Source organism: Camelus ferus, chromosome 10, assembly GCF_009834535.1.
Source record: "Camelus ferus isolate YT-003-E chromosome 10, BCGSAC_Cfer_1.0, whole genome shotgun sequence".
NCBI lineage: Eukaryota > Metazoa > Chordata > Mammalia > Artiodactyla > Camelidae > Camelus > Camelus ferus.
The window spans coordinates 45194776-45208202 of NC_045705.1; the positions used below are offsets into that span (position 1 = coordinate 45194776).

General features: G+C 40.4%; 1 protein-coding gene and 1 non-coding gene across 7 annotated transcripts in view; one reads left to right on the top strand and one right to left on the bottom strand.

The window, feature by feature from the left end:
- Positions 1–13427, bottom strand: part of LOC116666417 — a 50303-nt gene that overhangs the window by 16096 nt on the left and 20780 nt on the right. The window contains exon 1 of one of the 6 annotated variants that reach the window (XR_004323259.1): positions 1008–1177. The exons of the other annotated variants lie outside the window; for them this stretch is intronic. The gene's annotated coding sequence lies outside the window, so the exon portion shown is untranslated. Of the gene's footprint in view, positions 1–1007; positions 1178–13427 lie in introns of those variants that run through there. 6 annotated transcript variants of the gene reach the window in all.
- On the top strand, positions 6843–6914 carry TRNAV-AAC. The gene has a single exon. It is a non-coding gene; the product is annotated as a tRNA-Val (tRNA).

Sequence of the window (13427 nt, forward strand, 5' to 3'; positions counted from 1 at the left end):
ATTGCATACAGAACAGAGAAACACCGACCCAGACAGACAGTTGCTGTGGCTCTGAGATGAAGCTCATGACATCCCCTCCTACTCCCCTATAGCTAAGCTAGAGAGACTGGAGGCCATGGTTTTGTTCTGCCCCCTTGGGTCTCCACATGGAGAAGTACCTCCCTAGGACTGAGGTTTGGGGAAATCAGATCCACAGAAAGACAGATGTGTTAGACTTCAAGACTGCTCTGGGGATTGTCCCAGCTCTGCCATTCTGACAGATTCGTAACATTGCCCATAACCCCCAACTCCCGGTGGTCATGCCCTTGTGGGTCCCCCCCCCCTTAGTGTGGGTGGGACCCTGTGACTTCCTTGTAGCCAATAAGACAAAGTAAACGTGTTGGGTCTGTGTGAGTGTGTGCACATGATTATGTGCCTGCTTTGCCAACTTTGAGGAATCAAAGTGATGACGTTTGGGGAACCCAACAAAGGAACTGAGAGCAGCTGTGAGAGTGGCCTGCAACCAACAAGCAGTAAGAAACTGAAATCCTCAGTCCTACCTACAGCCACAAGGAACTGAACTATGCTGACTACCTGCGCAAGCTTGCAAGCAGATCTTTCCCCAGTGGCTCAACTAAGCCATTTCCAGTGTTCATAAATGTCTTCTCCCAGTTTGTCTTATTATTGTTCATTGGTGTTATAGGCATTCATGGAAATAAATATCACTGTAGACATGGTAACCCCAAAGGCTTTCATGGGAAAAGTACTGTCCATTCATTTTTAAAGCTGGAAACAACCTTAAAGATGCCAGGTAGTAGCACAGTAGTGGACAAAGTTATCTGCCTGGCATGAAATTTCTTTCCTCAAACTGCCTCCTGAGTTTCTTCTTAAGGAATTACCGGGTGGAGCCCAGTGGACGGTACCTGGGGGGTCCCAACCCATATCTTGCAAGAGTGGGCTTGTCATCCAGTCTAGGCCCGCCTCCCTGGACTCTGACGTTCCATTTCATCCTCCCAGGGCGTTCTTACCATTCTGTCCCGGCTGCAACACTTGCTGGAGTTCCTGCTTCCCAGCCTCTGGAAAGACCACAGCACCTGCCCAGGTTCAAGCCTGATTTCCAGTCATCCACTGATCCTGTGGACGTTTGTTAGCCTTCCAAGAGGTTTCCTTTGCTTAAAGTTGCCCATCATGCCTGTGCCTGGTAACCAATGGACTCATCAAATCACAGAGTGAAACCCAGAGTCAAGGCACCCCAGTTCCCAGACCCGTTAGTTCTCTGTTCCCTGGGCCTGGTGAAATCCAGCCAAAGGCTGAATGGAAGAGGCCTTAAGAAATGATTACGTCACCAGAAAATGCAAGCAACTCAGGTGCATTCAGGTGAAGGCAACATGCCACTTAAAATGCCTAAAGGGTAATAGTTGAAAGAAGAGGTACAAGTCACCCAAGAACCAGAGCAATAGAATTTGATGCAAAAAAAAAAAAAATGTTTAAACCCAGCTTTAAAACAAGTCTCCTCAGCCTTGTTCTTTTTCAAGAGATTAGTGTTTCTGCAGATAAAGAGATTTTCAGAATTTAAGCAGATAAGCTGTCTGAGCAATCCTATTAATTATATAGATGAGTGTGGGCTGACTCCAGATTCTTTACCATATTTATCACCAACTGGTAGTTTTTAAATCTTGAGAGCCTAAAATAAGAGATTAGCTGGAAAGAAAAGTGTTATTGTTCAAGGTTGAAAAAAAAGTATCAACCTTTTAATCAACTTTTAAAGAAGTGATTTTATATCTCAGTGTTTTATTGAGTGCATTCAGATCAATTACTTGCTCAATTGGATCAGTAACTAATTTGGGCTTGTCATGATTATCAATAATTTGGAGAAAAATAGGGAATACATTATTCGTGTCCTTCAACAGTCAAGAAACTACATTTCTGAAAGTCTGCAAAGGAATCTTCCATATCCCATTAGTTAGGCTCAGAGTCTGGCTTGCCCTATATATACTGAAATCTATTTTAAAAGTTCTGGTTCAATCCCAGGTTTCATCACACACACACAAAGTATTCAGTTTTACCACGTGCTCAGCACTGTGTTATGCAAAACAAAGCCAATTATCCTACTTTCGATAATATAAGATCCTCTGTGTGTGAATCTTCCAGAAGTTTACCCTGAATAAAAACATTTTAATTTTAATTACTGATTGAAATCTTTCAAAAATGAAAAGATAGCTTCCCAGATTCCTAAACAGAGTACTTTGAATATAATTTAAACTTTTCTTCATGTTTCAGAAACTTGTGAGCACTATTTTATTAAATTCAGATTCAACAAACAAACAATTTAGGCCATCCATGATACAATAATGCCCTCAAGGGCTATTAAATAAGTAGGTTTGTATCTTCCTGAAATTAATGGCCCCAGGATATCAAGCTTTTCAAGTTCTGTTTTTATGGTTCTCTGTCTCCAACTTTGATATCAGCTTCAACTTGCTTCTTCTCTGTACCCTCATGATCAATCTCTCCTCTAACCCAGGACAACTGAAGGATTCCACGTTACTGCTGTCACCACATTTAGCTTTTATAAACCATTCCGAGTCATTAGATTTCTAACTACTTAAGGTGCATTCTATTTCTCTCCTTTGAGGTAAAGACCATGAGCTTTATCTCAGGTGTTTCTCTTGCCAAACAGTGGTCCTTCTCACTGTCCACACAAGTCCAAACTTGTTGACACTGGAAATCTGGGACATAACAGAGTGCCAGGAATGCTGACTATAAATTATATATCTATATTCATTATCAAAATCCAGCACTTAGACAATAAGGGCATTTCTTAATGATAAGCATACATAAATATGTGTCTTACATATAGGTATTGAGATATTCTGAGGAACACTACATGTCCTAGATATATGAGGGGAAAGGGTGGGACTCAAGAGATAAAAGGAATCTTTTTTATTGAGCATCTACCCACTCCAAAACAATATTACGAGGTGGTTACTATTGGCCCCATTTTGCAAATGAGGAAGCTAATTTCAGAAAGGATAAGGAGCGTGTCCCAATTATACAGGAAGTGTGCAAAGCCAGCGTGGACCTGCATCTCTGCCCCTGGCGGCAAAGCTGCGCTGATTCCAGAGCACCAGGCTCCAGACATGAAAGCTTCACACATTTTCAGACTGTGCTGAAACATGCTGATTCCAGACTGTTTGTGACAAAGCAGAACAGAGCTCAGGTGCACTGCTCTCGAGGTGTGACAGCAATGTCTATTTCAGGCTCTCTACCTATAGTGATTTATACTGAATCAAGTTGCTGAAGCCAGAACACCATTTCACAAAAACCCCACCATGTTATGGTTGTGCCTTTGAGTTCGCCAAAAGAGGAATGCTTGGCTCCCTGGACTGACTGGTTGGTGACAGCTCTGATTTTCCAACCCACCCTTTGAAACCTTCACTCTCCCAGCTCCTCCAACAATTGTGCAAGGTCTAATTCCTGTAAAAAAAAAAAAATTCCTTACTTCATAATTCATCATGGTTCTGCTCTGCTGATTAAACCCTGAGTATACGATATCATGGGGCACATTTGAGAGGAAATGGGGCAGAGGGGGGCAGTTCCAGAAATGGCCAGGGGCTGTCTAGGTCCCAGTGCCCAGAGAATAGGATGTGCCCAATAAATTGGCACTTTATAAGCTGTGGGTCATTTTGGTTGCCAGTATTTTCATAACTACAAATCCAGGAGCTAAAGTATTTTTAGGTCAAAGTGCCCTTTACAAATACATTGCATGGAACTCAGCCACTCCCCACTGCCGCTATCTGATCCGGCTCAGTGAAGATGCCAGGAGATTCTGCATCCAAGATCTCACCTGAGTCAGCTCAGTCTGATAGAAAATGCATGGCCTCAGAGCCAACATTTGGCTTCTAGTCCCAGCTCTGGCCCCCTAAATAAGGCACTTAATCTCTCTGACTGGTTCCTCTTCTATCATTAGAGCAGTGAGCTCAAGGAAATGATTTCTGAGGTCTCCTAGAAATAAATTTTTATGAAAAGCAAATTTAAAGTCACTCACGATTCCTAGCTCATAAGCAGAAACTGCACTCAGCCAAAGGAATTTTGTCAAGTATATGAGAAAGGGATAATCCTGGGGAGAAAAGGAGACTCAATGAAACCACTAATCCTCAGACTTGTTACACATGGTCTTCCTCCTGGCCAACACCACATAAAGCAGATTTAGAATTTACTGCCGCTGTTATTGCAAGAAGTTGTAATTTCCGTGAAACTAATCTTACAGATTGGGAATCCATTTGTTCTCCTGTTGGTTTTAATACCTTGACTTTGCCTATCAGTTCTATATTTTCAGTCTGCTTTGTGACATTATTTGAGATGATATATGTGATCTAGAGCTTCAGTTAAAAGTTTGAGGGAAGTGAATAGACAGGCACCTCCCTTAATATGCAGCTTTCTGAATGGGATAGTCTGGATAACACAGAGCCTGAGGACCTCGGGGTTGGAAAGGACCTCACCCAGGGGTTCTCACACTTCCAGCTTGGACCCTAACTCTGGGCCCCTCAAAAACCGGTGCCAGGTTGGCTACATCAGAAACTCAGAAGCATCTTGGGTTCCCATCCTCAGAGATGAGTCTGGGGTAGAGCCCTGAAATCTATATTTTTTTAAGTTTCCCAGCTAATTCAGATTTGTTGCTAGGTTTGAGAATAACGATCTGGAAGAGTCATCATCCAGTATTTAAATTGTTATTACAGAACTTCTAGTGCTAATCAAGACAGAGTAAGCCAATTACAGCCTATCTATCCCACTGATGATAACTAAAACCTCTGGATAGAATACAAAAGCAATTGTCCGAGGACTCTGAAAAGTAAACAGTAGCTAATTGATTGAGAAGAGAAGTCAAAACTTGGACAACTGGTACGGCAGTGAGGTGACTTGGTTTTTCTTTCCTTTATCTCTTGGCTTTGATGGGAGGATGGGCTGAGTCCTAGAACTGTGCTACAGGAGTAGACAGCAAAAAAATCTGAAAGAAACCCCCTTTTTCAGCCAGAGGATCAAGAAAGGGGGCCCTAAAACTGAAGAGTATGAAGAGAATCCCTCTAATTTTTCTGGTTTTTTTTTCTCCTCCCAGACCTCAGTGCCAGCCCTAGTCCTTAAGCTTCACTGTCACCCTGGCAGCAGCAGCGGTGTGGGCACCCAAAACTCAAACAACCATCTCCCGGTTTACAAGAATTGGGAAAAGGCGTCCCAAGGGTCCGAAGAGTGTAAGAGGGATTTCTATTATTTTTCTCTCTTCTTTCTCTTCCCGTTGCCTAGAAGGCACCCCAGGTGCTTAGAATTGTGTGAACGTCTGTGGGTTAAAATTCTGAGAGAATCATCTGAGAGAAACATCTCAGCCCACAGGCAGGCACAAGTCATTGGGCTACTCTTTTCCATGGTGGGCTGTTAAAAACTCTTTTACTTTCTATCACTGCCATAAAAGGAAAAAGGATTCACCGTGTTATTAGATGGATCAAAGATTTTTTTATATATATTGAAATAATATCAGCCTATCTACAATGTCTATTTTTATTGGTCCTAGTTTTTTCTTGGAACAAATTTATTCCTTCCTTACATATATGACAGTTCATCAGGTATTTGAAGATTTGCTATATATTTTCCTATTCTCACCATCACCAATTCTTCTCTGAGTATATGTGTCTGTCTCCTTGAGCTATTCCTCACACGGCATGTTTTTAGGATTCTTTATCACTCCTTAGAACATGATCTTTATTTTCAGTATTTCTTCCCAATCTCCAGAACATGATATTCAATTTTCAGCTAGCATATGACCGAGAAGGAAAACATTTTTACTGAAGCTGGGTCCCGTGATATCTGCCTCAACACATCTGGCAGAGAATGAAGAAAGCAATCTTACTTTATAGACTGAAAATATTATAGGGTCTCATGATCACCAAGTTTTGCGGTCTAACTGTACTGGCTCCAAAGTCTCTAAGAGTTCTTAGAGCACTTTCAAATTCTAGCGTTTGGAGACAACTCACTAGAAGGAATTCATAGACTCAAAATATCACCGAGCAAGTCAACAATAACCTCAACAAACCACCAGCACCATATCTCAGCATCTATAAAAGGATCCACATCTATAAAAAGATCCACAGTTGTCACACTGTATACTTGGCCCCCATCCAGCACTATGTCTGTGACTAGAGCTCCTTGTTGTCCTGACCACTTTCTTCTAAATACTTACGAGGCAAAGTCCTCCCATCTTCCAGGAAACAGGAGACCTTTCTTAGGTTCCAGCTAATCTCGGGAAATTATTCCTCACACACTAAGCATCTCACCATCTATTTAGCCTACATTCCAACTGACAGACATTGCCCTTATAGTATGTATACTTAGTGAGAAGTAAGTTTTATCTCCTGTGGGTTTATGGCACATTAGTTAAGATCTCTTGGTCTGTGATTCCAGATATAGCAAAAGTAGATTTAAGAAATTGGGTTGAAGTCTGCCAACCCCAAGACATCCCCTCAATGGATATTTGAAACACACATTGCAACTTATAACTCAAATTTGATCATAGATGATTTTTCTGACTTCTATTTTTAATTCCTAAGTCAAGAAAAGACAAAAAAACACAGCCTATTTTTATAGGTTAGAAAAAAATTTCTGGTTAAGTGGGATTTCTGTTAAGCAATTTGAAAGTAGAACTTTGCTTGAATGGATCTATCAAAAATGAGAAAAACTCTGCAGAATACACTGAAAAGAGAATAGTAACACAAACCTCAGACAAGAAGAAACATTTGCAAAAGACATATCTGATAAAGGACCATTATCCAAAATATACAAAGAACTCTTAAAACTCAACAATAAGAAAATGGGGAGAGGGTATAGCTCAGTGGTAGAGTGTACGCTTAACATGCGTGAGGTCCTGGGTTCAATCCCCAGTACCTCCATTTAAAAAAAATCTTAAAAACTCAACAATAAGAAAATGAACCCAAGTGAAAAAAAGGCAAAAGAACTGAACAGATACCTCACCAACAAAGACATACAAATGGCAAATAAACATATGAAAAGAGCCTCAACATCATATGTTATTAGGGAACTGAAAATTAAATAATAAAATATCACTACACACCATTTAGAATGGCCAAAATCCAGAATGCTGACAACACCAAATGCTGGCAAGGATGTAGAGCAACAAGAACTCTCATTCCTTGTTAGTGGGAATGCAAAATAATACAGCTAATTTGGAAGACAGTTTGGCAGTTTCTTACAGAACTAAACATATTGTTTACCATATGTTCCAGCAACTGCACTTCTTGGTATCTACCCAAGGGAACTGAAAACTTTAAAAACCTGCACGTGGATGTTTACAGGAGCTTTATTCATAATTGCCAAAACTTGGAAGCAACCAAGTGTCCTTCAGTAGATGGACAGCTAAACAAACTGTGGTACATCCAGACAATGGAATATTATTCAGCGCTAAAAATATATGACCTAACAATCCATGAAAAGACATGGAGGAAGCTTAAATGCATATTACTAAGTGAAAGAAGCCAATCAGAAAAGGTTGCATACTGTATGATTCCAACTATGTGACATTCCAGAAAAGGCAAAACTATGGAGACAATAAAAAGATCAGTGGTTTCCAGAAGTTGGGGGGAAAGAGGGTCGAATAAACATAGCACAGAGGATTTACACGGCATGGAAACTATTCTATATGATACTATGATGGTGGATACATCTCATTATACATTTGTCAAAACTCCTAGAATGTAAAACATCGAGAGTGAACCCTAATGTACAGAGTTTGGATGATAATGATGTGTCAGTGTAGGTTCACTGACTGCAAAAAACATACCACTGTGTGCAGGATACTGATGATGGAAGAGACTGTGCAAGTGGGGACAGAGGGTACACAGAAACTCTCTGTACCTCCCACTCAAGTTTACTGTGAACCTAAAATTGCTCTTAAAAAATAAAGCCTACTTTTAAAAAAACGGCAGGATAGCATTTCAGAATATTAGAGGGCTTTTGAGTTTCCTGTTACACAAAAGGAAATTGTCACAGCATCTAACAGGAGCCAGTGACACAGCTGCACTCACCACCTTGAAGATTTCTAATTCTCTTTGTACCTGTGACATATCATAGAATATCTTCCCTCAAGATCTGAGTTTAAGACTCAACTTCCAAGCATTTTCTCCTTCCTCTCCAAACCATCTTCATGTGTGACCACTCTATTCTCTCCTCCATCTTTATGAACCCATCAGATGAACTAATCTTTCTGAGGTCTCTTTCTTAGCCTTCTGAGTGCCCTTTCAACTTTAAAGGGCCAGAGCCCTGATGTTTTGGGCAGTAAGAAGTTTCTTTTGTTGGTTGTTTTTGCTTTTACTTTTGTTTTTTTCCCTGTATCAGGAACTCTCACTTGATAAAATATTTTGTACTCTTTCTAATACCCCAATTTTATGTAATGGGTCCCCAGGAGGAGAAAGGTGTTCTATGACAATATAGAACATTTGTTCTTGTTGCTAAAGGACCATCACACTCAAAGGGAAATAAGACTGAGTTTTCCTAACTAGAAAGTAAGAATCTTCAAATTCTAGAATTAGGAGACCCCTGAAAAGTCATTCTGACCAGGATGAACATTTTGTAAATAAAGAAATCAGAAAGGGGGACTGCCTCACTGAAGGGCACACAGCTCAATTAACGGCAGAGGTAAGACTAGAAACCCATATCTGGCCATTTCAATATGGTGTGATTACACTTTAGGCACAGCATGAACTTTTTGGTAAAGCCAATAAAAGGCTTCCAACTGTTCCAAAAACTAACCAATCCTTATTCTAACATTTTGATGGAGTGGCTGTGTGCTCAGATAAGCAATTTCTTCTTGTTGATTTTCTGCTTTATCTTTTGCTGCTTATCTCAGATCTGGTAGGAATTTAGCCCTTCTGAGACCTTTCAAAACCACCCAGTTAGATGAATAAATTCGACCCAAAATTTTCAAGTGCCTATAGGCGCCAACACGGAGGACACAAAGAAGAGTAAGATGCTTTCTGCTCCCCTAAGGAGTTTACCATCTAATGAGATAAAATGACATGTGAAAAACCAGCCAAAGTTTATTAGATGAGAAGTGTGAGAGGAGTGTCTGGGGGCCGTTGTGGAGAGTGGCATGTCCTACTCCGAAAGGGGACGGGGGGTTGGGGGGGTGGAGGCCTGCACTGAAGAGACAACATTTGAGCTGCTCATGGAAGGATGAAGAAGATTCCACCCCAGGGGGTAGGTTAAGAAGGGGGAGGACATTCCAGGCAGAGGCTGGAGCATGAGCAAAGCAGAGAGGCATGAGAGAGCTGGCTATTTTTGGAGAACAGTGATTAGGCTGGAGAGGCTGGAAGATAGGATAAAGGAAAGTGGAGTGGTGGGAGAAAAAGTTGGAAAGTTAATTTGGGGTAAGATGAAGAAACTTGAATGCCATGTTGAAAATTTTTAATATGATCGCATGCTAATGGGGTTTTTAAGCTGGAGGCTGCCATCATCAGATCTGTGTTTCGAATGAAGACTCTAGTAGCAGAGTGAGATGGAAGAGAGGTAGGGAAACTGAGTGGGAAGCTTCTGAAAAAGTCTAAGATGCTGAAAAGAAAAAATACATATGAATGTATATGTATAACTGAATCACATTGTTGTACACCCAAAACTAACACTGTAAATCAACTATGCTGCAATAAAATTTTTTTAAAAAAACGTCTAGGTGAGACATCTGAACCAGGGCAATAAAAGGAGCAGGAGGATAAAGAAGGGCTGGATTCAAAAACATTTCTTAAGTATCTGTTGTTGACACAGGTGAACAGTGACAGATGCTACTCAAACTACGGAAATATCTCCCAAGATGATCCCATTGAGTCACCTCTGAACCTCTGAGTTGATTTGCATTTATTAATTTGCTGGCCCTGTGATACCCACTTGTGCTGCTTTGGGCTTCTCGAGAGACTTTGTCCCAGCTAAACAGTGCATGTAGAAACAGCCTGAACCCAAAGGATCACTGATGTAGACAGAGCCCTGCTAATCCATCAGTGCAAGATGAAGTTGACTTGGTACTTTGGCTGCGCAGGTGCTCTGACCTGCAGTGAGTGTCCTCTCTCCAACTCCACACTGCCGACCAGAGCAGTTAAAACTTCCCTCAGAGCACTGGCTCTGGAGCAGAGAACCCAGTTCAAGTTCTGGCTTTACCACTTACCAGCTGTGGGACCTCACCTCTCAAGCCAGATTCTTCACCTGTAAAAACGGAATAGTAACACCTGTATCTTCCCACTGCTTGAGAGAGAAAGAAACAGAGAAAAAGAGACAGAGAGAGAGAGAGAAGAGAGATCACACCTGAGAAAGAATCAAACACTTGGTAGTGTTTTAAGCTGAAAGTATTATGGAAGGAATGCTGTTATCACTATAATCAGCAAGTGATGAGTGGACATGAGAACAAAGAGGCCAATAACAAAAAATCTGAAGGACGTAAGTACATCAATTATTTGTTTCACCAAGTCTCACTTCATTTCAGCGAAGATGACAATATTTGTTTTCTATCTCTTGGGAGAAAGGAACCATCTTGATGCACTTAAGTGTCTCTGCCCATTTCCCTGTCTTTCATGGATGGGACGCGTGGCCAGGAGCAACCTCTGAGCGGTAGTTTTAAATTAACTCTCTCTTTGAAATAAGAGCCAATGACAAATGTCTGACCACTGGTGCATAGAAACAGTGAAAACCCCGGTTACTTTATGAATATGGCTGACACTGCATACATTATAGTCCAATTACGTTTCTTTTCAGAGTGGTTTGGATGAGCAGATGAAAGCTGAGACTCCCAGGCCTGTAAATTCTCTACAGTATATCCCCTCTTTGTATGGCATGGTTTAAAGCAGAGGTTTCCAAAGTGGGAGAGAAGCCAGCGCCCTAGGCAGCATGTAAAATAATACTAGAGCATGAGAAAAAGAATTAGAACTTTTATTATACTCATTTTTATCTTTTCAGTGCATAGCTTAGAGTATGTTTTATAATGTATATAATAGCACAGTAATATGTTTTTAATATATAGGTACATACACATATGTACAAATATATGTCTGTGTTGCTTAAAAATGTTTACTGAGGGGGCCATGGACAAATGAATTTGGGAACCAATGTTGTAGAAGGGATTTGAAGTTTGACCTGGGATTGAATTTCCCTGTCTGCTAAGTGATCTGTTTTCCCAATGACTTTCCAGCTTTTAGTTATTCTAGGAGAACGAAGGGGAGGGAGCAACTCTAGTCTTGACACTGCCACTGACACACCGTTGACTCCACTGTGTGGCCTTGGGGGTTACTGAGCCTTCACGAGCTGTATTTATTTCATTCCTCACTCATACAATGGGTGTAATAATGTCTTTACAAAGCGACTGAGAGAATTAAATAGAACGGTGCTTATTCTGATTTGGGGTATGAAGAGACTGTGCTAAGGCGTGCATGTGGGAAGACTGCCCTCGCCGTTCCATCTCACTCCCTTGCCTGGTCTTCTTTGTATCCTGTTGCACAACAGCTTACTCACTTATGGCTACTCCGGGGGAACAATGGGGCAGGAACGGTGGGGTCTAGTCCCAGTATTACCATTTGCTTACTGCTGAGTCACCATTCAGCTAACATTGATTGAACACCCTGCGAGGTGTCCAACACATGCTTAATATTGTTTATTTCTCATAGAATGCAAAAGGGATTTGCTTCATTTTTCAGAAGCAGCAGCTCTGGAGCAGTGCTATCTAACAGAACTTCTGCGGTGATGGAAACACGCTCTGTCTATGCTGTTCAGGGTGCAGGCCTGAGCCACATGCGGGTATTAAGCACTTAGAGTATGGCTACTGTGAGTGAGGAGCTGAATTTTTAACTTTATTTAATTTTAAATGATTTCAATTTAGCCATATGTGACTACTGGCTACTGCTTTGGACAGTGCAACTCTAGAGATTGCTGAGCTAGCATGCAAGTGTAAGGCAAAAATGAGACTGTTATGGGCTGAATTCTATCTCCCCCACATTCATCTGTCAAAGTCCTAACCCCAACTACCTCAGAATGTGACTGTATTTGAAGATAGAGCTTTTAAAAGTAAAAATGAAGTCTGTGAGTGGGACCTAATGCAACATGACTGGTGTCCTTATAAAAAGAGGAAATTAGAACACAGCTGGGGAAAGACCATCTGAAAACACTGTGCAGAAGATGACCAGCTACAAGCCAAGGAGACAGGCCTCAGAAGAAACCAACCCTGCTCACAGCTTGATCTTGAACTTCTAGCCCCTAGAATTGTGGGAATATAATTTCTGCAGTTTAAACCACCCAGTATATGGTATTTTTTATGGCAGTTTTATAAAACTAATACAAAGACCTTTTCAATTATGTGAGAATTTAGTTCATTTACAATAGACCCTCTCAATGCATTAAGAATGCATTCTATCACACACACACACATACACACACACACACACACACACACACACATAGAGTTAAAAATGTAAGATAAAAAAATACAAGAAATAGTAGTTGAATGAGGAAAGTAGTAACATTTATAATTTGGTTTAAATAACTACCGATGCCTAATTAACAAAACTAATTACAACCTGGAACTGAAATCCCAGATAATCTACATATGAGAGGTAATGGGCAGGTGTGTAACTGCAAGGTCAAGGTGAAGGAAGAGGGCAAGGTGGTGATGGTGAAAGTGTGCTGAGGGTCTCATAAGTTGCTCATCTCATAGAAGAAACAAAATATGGCTACAAATTAAATATGTGTGTGTGTATATATATATATATGCATTAGTTTTCAAGTTAGAGGAAGAAAATAATTTCTAAGTCATAAGAGAAAAACATGACAGAAAGAAAACTATTAAATCCAATAAAAGGCCAGAAAAGGAAAAAGAAACATTATAAAAATAAAACAAAATAAGATGAAAGGAGTAAGACTATATATATTTTAAAATCACAATAAACGTGAATGGGCTAAAATACCCTTTAAAAAGATTACTCAAGTTAGGTAAAACCAAAAATGTTATCAGTTGCTAACTCTGGGAAGGAGAATAGGATTGTGGGAGGACACTGTAACAATTTAGCCTACATACATCCTTATTGTTTAGTCTTTCACAATAAAATGTGTTCCTGTGTTACTTGTGTAATTAGAAAACTTTTTTTTTTAAGGGTCAGAAACATTTCCTCACTCCTTTAGAAATAATTCTACTATACACATTGCATTTCCCCTTAAGCCAGCCAGACCCCTTTTTTGGACATTAATGTCCATATTGATAAAATGAAAGTTGTGGGCCACATTTGTGACTTTCAAGTTTTGTCTCAAAGAAGTATTTTAGAAGCTACTTTAGGGGTTCAGAGAAAGGCTATATGAATAGACCACCTATTGTTATATTAGACCACCTATTTATTTCAAGCAGTGAAGTCCCTCTTTTATCT